This window comes from Sorex fumeus, unplaced genomic scaffold, assembly GCF_029834395.1.
Source record: "Sorex fumeus unplaced genomic scaffold, SorFum_2.1 ptg000003l, whole genome shotgun sequence".
Taxonomy (NCBI): Eukaryota; Metazoa; Chordata; class Mammalia; order Eulipotyphla; family Soricidae; genus Sorex; species Sorex fumeus.
Window position 1 is genome coordinate 15,289,325 of NW_026606060.1, and position 10,733 is coordinate 15,300,057.

The window sequence follows — 10,733 nt, forward strand, 5'->3', positions numbered from 1 at the left end:
AGCGATAGCACAGGGGTAGGGCGTTTGCCTTTCATGCAGCTATAGCACTCCTGGGAATGGGAGGGCCTTTACTTTTTACTTTTTTTTATTGTGCACACATACAGTCCCTTGAGCTCCACCAGGAGCAGTAGCTCAGCTAAGAGTACCCCTGAACACAGCTGGATGTTACCCAATAAAAAAAAAAAACGAAAAAAACCCCTCAAGAACAGAAAAAAAATGAAAAAAAAAAACACAACACTTTTCCTTCTGTGGGACTTTAGGGATCAAAGTGATCTGGTGTAATCAACCTGGGTATTCATCTTAAGAAACATCGGCTATTGAACACTAAGTTTTTGTCTCTGTTTATAACATAGTGTATGTTCAGTATAATTTATAGTCAAGGCAAACTTGATGATTCAAAGTGCATCTAATTCATTCACCCATAGTATCCTTCTTTGCCAAGATTGGTCCTTTGTTTATTAGTAGGTAACGGTAGTGACTAGAGAATGAGGTTGATTGGTAACAAGCTAGTTGCTTATTAAACATCCTTTTGTTTTGTGCCAAGTCACAGAAATCTATGTATATATCTCTTCTCTAGACTCCCAAGACGCAAATTTTCTAATCATGCTGTTTACAAATCCCTGATCATTGAGCCAATAGAACATTGACCACCATCTACAAATTGCTCTATCATCAATGTTTGATCATTTCTCCTCCCGTGAAAATGAACAACTAGGTACAACTGAAATTATGTTAACCCAGAGAAATTATCTTCTCCACTTTTTTTAGGTCAATTAAGAGATTTTAGGGTAATTGATCACATTAATGTAGTATCAGCTTATCATGTAGAACCATATGTAAAGCGGATTCGAATTTTCTCTTCTACATGAAGCTATCATAGAAAGTGCCTCTGGGCTCAGAGGTATAGGTTGAGGTAGAGAAACAGGCATGAAATGAAATGGAACATTTGAAATGTAGGCTATTTCTCATGTTTCCTCTGTATATCTTTAAGTACTAACAGGTGAGGTATCATATATTGATGCTCCATTTGGTGATAAAGTTTTGCTCAGATACCTAACTTTATGGCATTACACATCAGATAACACCTTGGTAATGATACAGAACTCAAGTTGAATTATATATTTGGATCCCACAGTAAAGTTTTCAGTATCTGCTAAGGTCCTACTATGGTTCAAAGAATATTTCTTAAAAGAGGAATGATTCTGTTCAAATAATAGTAAGGTTTTGTGCTCAAATCATAAGCTTGACCTGTAATTCTCTTCTAGAGTTCCACAAAAGTCTTTAACCAGTTTATTTCTTAATGTGACACTGACCCTTCAAGGTTTTGAATCTGTTAGATCATGTGCTTCACATGGCAGAACAATTTCATGTGACATACCAGATCTGTCACAGTCTTCTTTTGTTCATGAATCTACTTGAAATACAGCAATATCTTTTTTGGGTCACTTAGTAAGTGGAGTAGAATACATTCTAGGTAGAGAAATATGTTGCTTATAAACTCTGAAGTTCTTAAATACAACTGGCCACCCTATCCAATAAACTGTCAGTGCCTGAATAGCACAGAATTCTCAAACCCTGAATAGCACAGAATTCTCAAACCCTCACGTGGATTTGTGGTTAGGTTGACCTAGAATCACTGAGAGGGACCCCAAGGCCATCTGAGTATTGAATGGGATGCCAAACATTTAAAAAAAAAACTAATAATAATGATAAATCCAAATAGGATCATAAGGCACTTTGCTCACCTTTTTCTGGTTGTAGGAGGAAACAGATGCCAATAAGCCCTTGAGAGTCTTCTTAAGAAAGGAAATAGTTAAACAGACATTTCACCCTTCTCTAGCCTTATGGTATGGCCAGATTAATGGTTAACATAGAATAACAAGTAATGAGCATAATTCCTCTTAAAAACTAAAAAAATTGTCCAAATTGCTTATGTGCATTTTTTAAATCTTTACCCACAAAATCCCACAGATTTCTAAACTCTGAGTTCTTCAATCACCAGGAGATAATTAGAATTATTAATTGGGTCTAGTTAAATTGTGTTTAACTCAATTTAGTATCTTAATTACCTACGTGTTTTGTTACAATTTATTTTAATTAATAAACGCAACATTTTGTAAAAAGAATTTGACTAGATGTTAGCATTTACGTAGGGAAATAATGTCATCACTATTATGCTATGCAAACAAAATTAAAAGATAATAGATACTAAGATACTAATATCATCATTCAGATTAATTATTACTAATAATTACTAAGCAATTACTAACACCATTATTTATGTTCATAATTACTAACTGACCATTTCTAAATTACAGTAAAATAAAGAAAACAAAAACTTTAATAATAGGAATTTCATTTATAAAAATGTATTTATTGATTTCACAAACTATAAAAGATTTTATCTGGTAAACTTTCATTAATATAACTTAAAATTTTTCTTGGTAATATAATTGTATGTAATAAGTGGAAATAAATGAATAAATAGATAATTAAAATGGAATAGCATTGTTAATGCCAAATTACCTTACATAGGCTGCCAATAAAAAACAGTATTTGTTCGAGTACTAATTGTGATATTGCAACACTGTTATTAGAAAAAAGAGATATGTGAACATTACTTGCTCTATTAGCAAACTATGTTCTTTGCATTATTCATTCAAATATGCTGTAAACAAATGGAATGTGCATTTCTATGTCTTCTCTGTCTTGAAATAAAAAATGCACAATAGAGATCTGCTTCAGTACAGTTTAAGCTAATGGAAAATCTCCTTCTAAACAATACAGAAGCAGTTTCCACATTCAGATTTAATCAAATAAAACGTAACAACTCAGAGAATTTCATTAGATTAGTCCATTGAAGCCATTGTATAAAAAAGCAGGATGAAAATTTAAGATTACATGGTCCATCCCCTCAAGTTTATAACTGATACAATAATATCTAAGTGTATACAAACTTTTCAAGGTCATAATGACTAAATGACAAAGTCAAATTCAAAGTTTTATGTGCATCAAGTCCCAAAAAGGGTGATACATATAATCACAGATTTAAATATTAACAGTAATCATAGATCCCTGAGCCTCTTCCTGTTTGTCCCCAATGCTGTGCCAGGTCTTCTTCCTCCCCCAGGTAAGTTATTACTCGAATCCGAGACTTGGCTTTCTCTGTACACACGCCCCAGTCATCCTCTAGGACCCTAGGACACTCACCATTGCTGAGCTTCTTCCTTTTCATTCCCAACTCTGTGCCCGGTCTTCTTCCTTCCCCAGGTCAGTCGTTACTTGAACCCAGGACTTGGTTTTCTCTGCAAACACCCCCCTCCAGACATCCTCTAGGACCCTGGGATGCTCACCATCCCCGAGCATTTTCCTGTCAGACCCCAGTACTGTGCCCAGTCTTCTTCCAACCCCTGTTAGTCATTACTCGAACCTGGAACGTGGATTTCTCCATGCATGGGCCCCAGGATTCCTCAAGACCCTGGGAGGCTCACCATCCCCGAGTATCTTCCGGTTTGTCCCCAGCACTGTGCCCAGTCTTCTTCCTTCCCCTGCTTGTACCACAACACACACCAGGTATTCGCAGGGGGCAGGGAAACTTCAGAAGTGGGCATGGCCTCTGTAAAAGTGGGAGTGGCCTAATATTGGGCCTCAGGTTTTCTACTCATACCCAACAATCTCAAGTAACATCTCAGTCTCCATACCTCCACACCAACATGAAGAAACAACGCAAATTCCCACCACCAGGGGAGGACAATGAAAAGAGTCCAGAAGCCTCAGTAAGTTCTACTCACCTAAGGGACCTCTCTGAGAAGGAATTCAGATATGAAGTAATGAAGATTTTCAATGAACTCAATGAAACAGTGAGACAGATATCCAGTAATTAAAGGAGGACATGAGAGAAACAATTGAGAAATTACAGGAAGAACTGAGAGCAGAAATTGGAAAGCTATGCACAGATATGTCACGATTAAAATATTCGGTAGATGGAATAAAAAAATTAGTCTGTGACCTCAGAGTTGAATTTCCACAGCTGAAGACACAATCAGTGAGCTGGAAGATCAGCTGCATGAATCCTACAGGCAACAACAAACAATGGCAAGAGACCTCAAAATAGCTCTAGAGCAAATCAGAGTAATAGGGGATAATTCCAAGATGAACAACATTAGAATCATTGGAGTACCACAAGGTCAGGAAAACAAACCCAATGAAAAATCCATGGTTAAACAAATCATTGCTGAAAAGTTCCCAGAACTGGACAATGCAGACATTCAGATTCAAGGAGCCTGAAGGGTGCCAGCTAAAGGAGATCCTAACAAAAACACTCCAAGACATATCATAGTTATAATGATGGATGCCACGGATAGAGACACAACACTACAAGCAGCAAGGTCAAAGAAAGAAATCACATACAAAAGAGCACCCCTTAGATTCACAGCAGACCTATTAGAGGAAACCCTCCAAGTCTGAAAGCAATGGTGGGATATAGTGGAAAAACTCACTGAAATGAATGCTTCACTAAGAATACTCTATCCGATTAAACTCTCACTTAAACTTGAAGGAACAGTACACTATTTTGTGGAAAACAGCAGCTCAGGAACTTCATAGACTCAAAAACAAACATACAAGAAGGCTTAAACGGCTACTATAACATAAGACAAACCTTATACATGCAACAAACCCTTACAGAATGATGAAACAAAACCCCATAACAATAATCTCTCTCAATGTCAATGGTATAAATTCACCAATTAAGAGACACAGAGTGGCAAAATGGATTGAAAGATAGAACCCAACATTCTGCTGCCTACAAGAAACTCATCTGAACAGTCAAAGCAAATACAGACTCAAAGTTAAAGAATGGAAAACAAACCTGCAAGCAAACAGCTCCCTCAAATAAGCTGGGGTGGCCATACTAGTATCCGACAACATTAATTTCACGTTGAAAATGATTAGAAGGGACAGAGAAGGCTATTTTTTATTTATCAAGGGATACGTAGAACAGGAAGAAATCACATACTTAAATGTATATGCATCTAATGAGGGAACACCTAAATACTTAAAAAAACTGCTAACAGATTTTAAGGAGCATATTGCTAGCAACACAATAGTAGCTGGGGACTTCAACATTGACTTATCAACTCTGGATAGATCAAGAAGAACAAAACTCAGTAAGGAAACATTGGCTTTGAAGGAAGAGAGAGTGCCTATAGACCTAAACAGGGCTTTGCACCCCAAAAAGAAAGAATACTCATTCCTCTCCAGTGAACACAAAATATTTTCCAAAATAGATCATGTGCCGGGCCACAAAGCATACCTCAATAGAATCCGGAAGATAGAAATAGTATCAACAATCTTTTCAGACCACAATGCACTGAAGATGGAAGTGAACCAAATACAGACACAGAGAATCAAATCAAACACCTGGAAATTAAACAACTCAATGTTGAACAATGAGTGGGTCAGGAAGGAAGTCAAGTACAAAATCAAAAGATATCTGTAAATAAATTAGAATGAAGAAACGAGCTACCAGAATCTAAGGGATGTAGCTAAAGCCATGTTAAGGGGAAAACTTATACCTCTGCAAGCCTTTCTCAGGAAGGAAGAAAATGCCCACATAAACAACTTACTTCACAGCTAAAGATCATAGAAAAGACTAACAAAAGGAGCCCAAACCAGGAAGAAGGAAAGAGATCATAAAACTTAGAGCAGAAATCAATGACACAGAAAGCCAAAGAAACTATCCGAAAGATCAATAAAACCAAGAGCAGGTTCTTTGAGAAAATAAACAAGATAGATAAACCACTAGCAAGACTCACAAACAATGAGAGAGAACCCTAATAAACTGAATCAGAAATGATAAGGGGGATATCACAACATAAATCAAAGAATTTAAAAATGATTATCAGAGACTACTTTAAATGCCACGAAACAAGAGAACCTAGAAGAAATGGATAAATTCCTGGATTCCTATAATCTCCCAGACTGAATCAAGAAGACTTAGACTACATGAATAGTCCTATTAACATCAAGGAAATTGTAACTGTAATCAAAAGTCTTCTCTAAAACAAAAGCCCAGGTCCAGATGAATTCAATAGTGAATTTTTCCACACATTTAAAGTGGACTTACTGCCAGTTCTTCTCAAGCATTTGTAGGGAATTGAAGAAACAGAAACTCTCAGAAACAGTCTCCATAAAGCCCATATCTCTCTAATACCAAAAGGAAATGAAGACACCACAAAAAAGAAAAATACAGGCCGATATCTCTGATGAACATGGATGCAAAGATTCTCAACAAAATAGTTGCAAATAGAATTCAACAACTCATCAAAAAGATCATACATCATGACCAAGTGGGATTCACCCCAGGAATGGAAGAATGGTCTAATATTTGGAAATCAATCAACATAATCCATCATATCAAAAAAGAAAAAATAAAAACTATACGATCTTATCAATAGATGCAGAGAATGCATTTGACAAGATTAAGCAACCATTTATGATGAAAACCCTCACCAAAATGGGTACAGAAGAGACTTTCCTCAATATAGTTAAGGCCATCTACCACAAGTCTGTGGCAAGCATCATCCTCAATGGGGAAAAATTGAGAGCCTTCCCTCTAAGATCAGGGACAAGTCAAGGATCCCCACTCTTTCCACTGCTGTTCAATATAGTACTGGAAGTACTTGCAATAACGGTTAGGCAAGAAAAAGATATTATGGGCATTCAGGTTGGAAAGGAAGAAATCAAGCTCTCACTATTCACATATGATATAATACTATACTTAGAGAACCCTAAAACCTCTACTGAGAAACTCCTAAGAAACAATAGACTTGGATAGTAAAGTTGCAGGCTATAAAATCAATACCCAAATGTTCATGACTTTCCTATATGCAAATAATGAGAGAGAAGAAAGCTACATGAAAAAAACAATCTCGTTCAATTGTGACCCAGAAAATCAAGTACCTAAGAATCAGTTTAACTAAGCAAGTAAAAGACCTATACAAAGAAAACTACAAAATACTACTTCAAAAATAAAAGAGGACATGAGAAAATGGAAAATATCCCCTGCTCATGGATCGAGAGAAGTAACATTGTCAAAATGGCAATACTACCCAAAGCATTGTACAAATTCAATGTGTCTCTATAACGATACCCATGACATTCTTCAAAGAAATGCAGGAAATACTCCCGAAATTCATATGGAACAATAAGTCCCCACAAATAGCTAAAGTAATTCTTGAGGAAAAAATGGGAGGAATCAACCTCCCTAACTTCAGACTCTACTACAAGGCAGTAATAATTAAAACAGCATGGTACGGGAACAAAGGCAGAACTGCAGACCATTGGAACAGGTTTGAATATACTGACATCTCCCCCCAAACATATGATCATCAAATCTTTGATAAAGGAGGAAGAAATATGATATGGAGCAAAGAAAGCCTCTTTAACAAACTGTGCTGGCAAATCTGGACATCTACATGCAAAAACTGGGCTCAGATATCTGCCTAACACCATGTACAAATGTACCATCAAAATGGATTAAACACCTCTACATCAGACCGAAATCCATAACGTACATAGAAGACAAGGTTGGCAAAACCCTCCACGACATTGAAGCTAATGGTATCTTCAAAAATGGCATGCCACTGGCCAAGAAAATGAAAACAGAAATAGACAAATGGAACTATCTTAAACTAAAAAGCTTCTGCACCTCAAGAGAAATAGTGACCAAAATACAAAGACAGTCTACAGAATGGGAAAGGATATTCGCCCATACCCATCTGACAAGGGGTTGATATCAAGGATATACAAAATACTGGTTGAACTCCACAAGAAGAAAACATCCAACCCCATCAAAAAAATGGAGCAACAAATTGAACAGAAACTTCCCCAAGAAGAAATCCAACGCAAAAAGGCACATGAGAAAATGCTCTACATCATTAACCATCAGGGAGATCAAAACAACAATGAGATATCATCTCACACCACAGAGACTTGCCCACATCAAAAAGTACAAAAGCAGCAGGTGTGAGAAAGGGACCCTACTTCACTGTTGGTGGGAATGCTGACTGGTTCTGCCCTTTTGGAAAACAGTATGGACGATTGTCAAAACATTAGAAATTGAGCTCCCATTTGACCCAGCAATACCACTCCTGGGAATATATCCCAGAGAGGCAAAAAAGTATAGTTGAAGTGACATATGCACTTGTTTGTTCATTGCAGCACTGTTTACAGTAGCCAGAATCTGGAAAAACCTGAGAGTCTGAGAACAGATGACTGGTTAAAGAAACTTTGGTACATCTACACAATGGAGTGCTATGCAGCTGTTAGAAAGATAAAGTGATGTAATTTACATACAATTGATACTACATGGAAATTATCATGCTAAGTGAAATGAGTCAGAAAGAGAGGGACAGGCATAGAAAGATTGCATTCATCTGGGGAAAATAAAGTAACAAAATAGGAGAATAACTCCCAAGTATAGCAGAGATAAGTACCAATAGGTTCACTTCATGGCTTCGAGGCCAGCCGCACACACTAGGGGAAAAGGGAGCTCAGATAGAAAAGGGAGCACCAAGCAAAGGGTGTTGGGAGGATCCTCCCAGGATGGAAGATGAATGTTGAAAGTGGATTATAGACAGAACATGATTGACACTCAATGTCTCTTTTGCAAACCACAGAACTCAAAAGGAGAGAGAGAACAAAAGGGAGTAACCGGCCACAGAGGCGGGGTGGGAGGGGGGAGAAAGGGGTGGGAGGGAGACTGGGATCAATATTGGATATTGTGCCATGGTGGAGATATGGGTACTCGATCATTGTATAACTGAAACCCAAGCACAAAAGTTTATAAGTCTACAACTGTACTCCATGGTGTTTTACTAATAAAAAAAGTAATTATACAAAAAAACCCACCTTTTTCTTTATAAATATAAATGTTCGGAATAGACACTATTAAAAATCACATAAAACCACTAACAGGAAAATAAATCAAGAAAATGAATGAAATAGTCAAATTCTGCATAAAGGGATATTTGTTAATGTTGTATATCATAATTCTATGAAAATATATCTTGATATTTACAAATTTTTATTTCTATTTTGAAAAAGTGAACAATTAATATTTATTTATTATGTAAGTTGCTGAAAATTGTTTCTGGATAAAAGCTGGCATATTATCATGATTCTGTTTAAAGATTTGCTCTTCTATTTGTTAAATCCTGGAAATAAAGTGACTTGAAGAAAAATATGATACTTTATGTAGTTGTAGGAAGTTTATAGCACAGTGGGTAAGGAGCTAGTCTGTCATAAGTGAGTTTTAATTTTTGGCACTGCATAGCAAAACCACCACAAGTGATCCCTGAGCACAGAGCCATGAGTAATCCACGACCACAGCTGGGTGTGACTCCCCAAAAAAACCAAACTAAAAAACAAATTCATGTTATTTTAACAAAAATAATTTTTACAAATATTAAAATTTTAATAATCTTAATTTCTACAGAATTATAGCTTACATTAATTTTTAATACTGATTTGATAAAATAACAACATGATAAAAGTAGAAAATAGGGACCAAGTGGTAGTAGAGCTGGTTGGGAATTTCCCTTGTATGTGGCCAACCCTATCTGATCTCTAACATCCCATCTTATCCCCAGAACACCACAAGGAATGATTACTGAGTGCAGAGATAGGAGCAGTTTCTGAGCACTGCTGGGTGTGACATAAAAACAAAACAATCAAACAAATTAATAAACAGTAAAACAAACCAAAAAGTAGAAAATGTAGTTATTTAAATTCTTCAGTTATTATTTATTGCTTATTTGAGTAAAGGCCCTCCCGTTGATCATCGATTTGCTCGAGCGGGCCCAGTAATGTCTCCATTGGAGACTTTGTTGTTACTGTGTTTGGCATATTGAATATATCACGGTGACTTGCCAGGCTCTGCCATGTGGGCGAGATACTCTCGGTAGCTTGCCAGGCTCTCCGAGAGGGGCGGAGGAATCGAACTTGGGTTGGCCATGTTGGCTGCGTGCAAGGCAAACACCCTACCGCTGTGAGTATTTTTAAAAAATACTTTGACCTTGTGTATATTTTCCATTCTTAATTTGCTGCTAGATATGTTTTAATTTCCATCATTTTAACTTTCTAAAATTATTGCAATCACCCAAAATAAAAGGTGGAATATTCTTCAAACAATGGATGTTAAAAATTGTAGCTTGTCAATTTTATCTTTTTGCTATGTGTGTTTTTCACTTTGTCACCATATAAACAATCTCATCTGTTTTTAATTATAACAGTACCTGCAAAATTCAAATGTTTCACAATTCAAAACTTTTGGGGTCACAAATTTTCAATTATCTTGACTTACTGGCAGAAGACTATTATATTCCCTTTTCTATTTAAATCAGAAACGACCTTGTGTTCTGCTTTGTCTTATGAAATGTGACACACAGTAATACAAGATGGAAATTCTGAAGAGCCAGTTAAAAGTTCTCTGTTCATATTTTCTGTTTAAGGTTGCATATTGAGATGGCAATATTATAAAGTGGTGAGCTTTCAGTGAGTATGAGCAAAGACTTCTTGTCAAACCATATTGGTCAGACTTATAAGAGTCAAGGAATACTTGTCACTACAACATAAATAGCCTAATTCAAGAGTATTTCTTATATAAAACATGACCTCTTTTGCAAACCTTGTAGCCATAGCTAAAGTTAAATGAATTATTTATAAGTAGA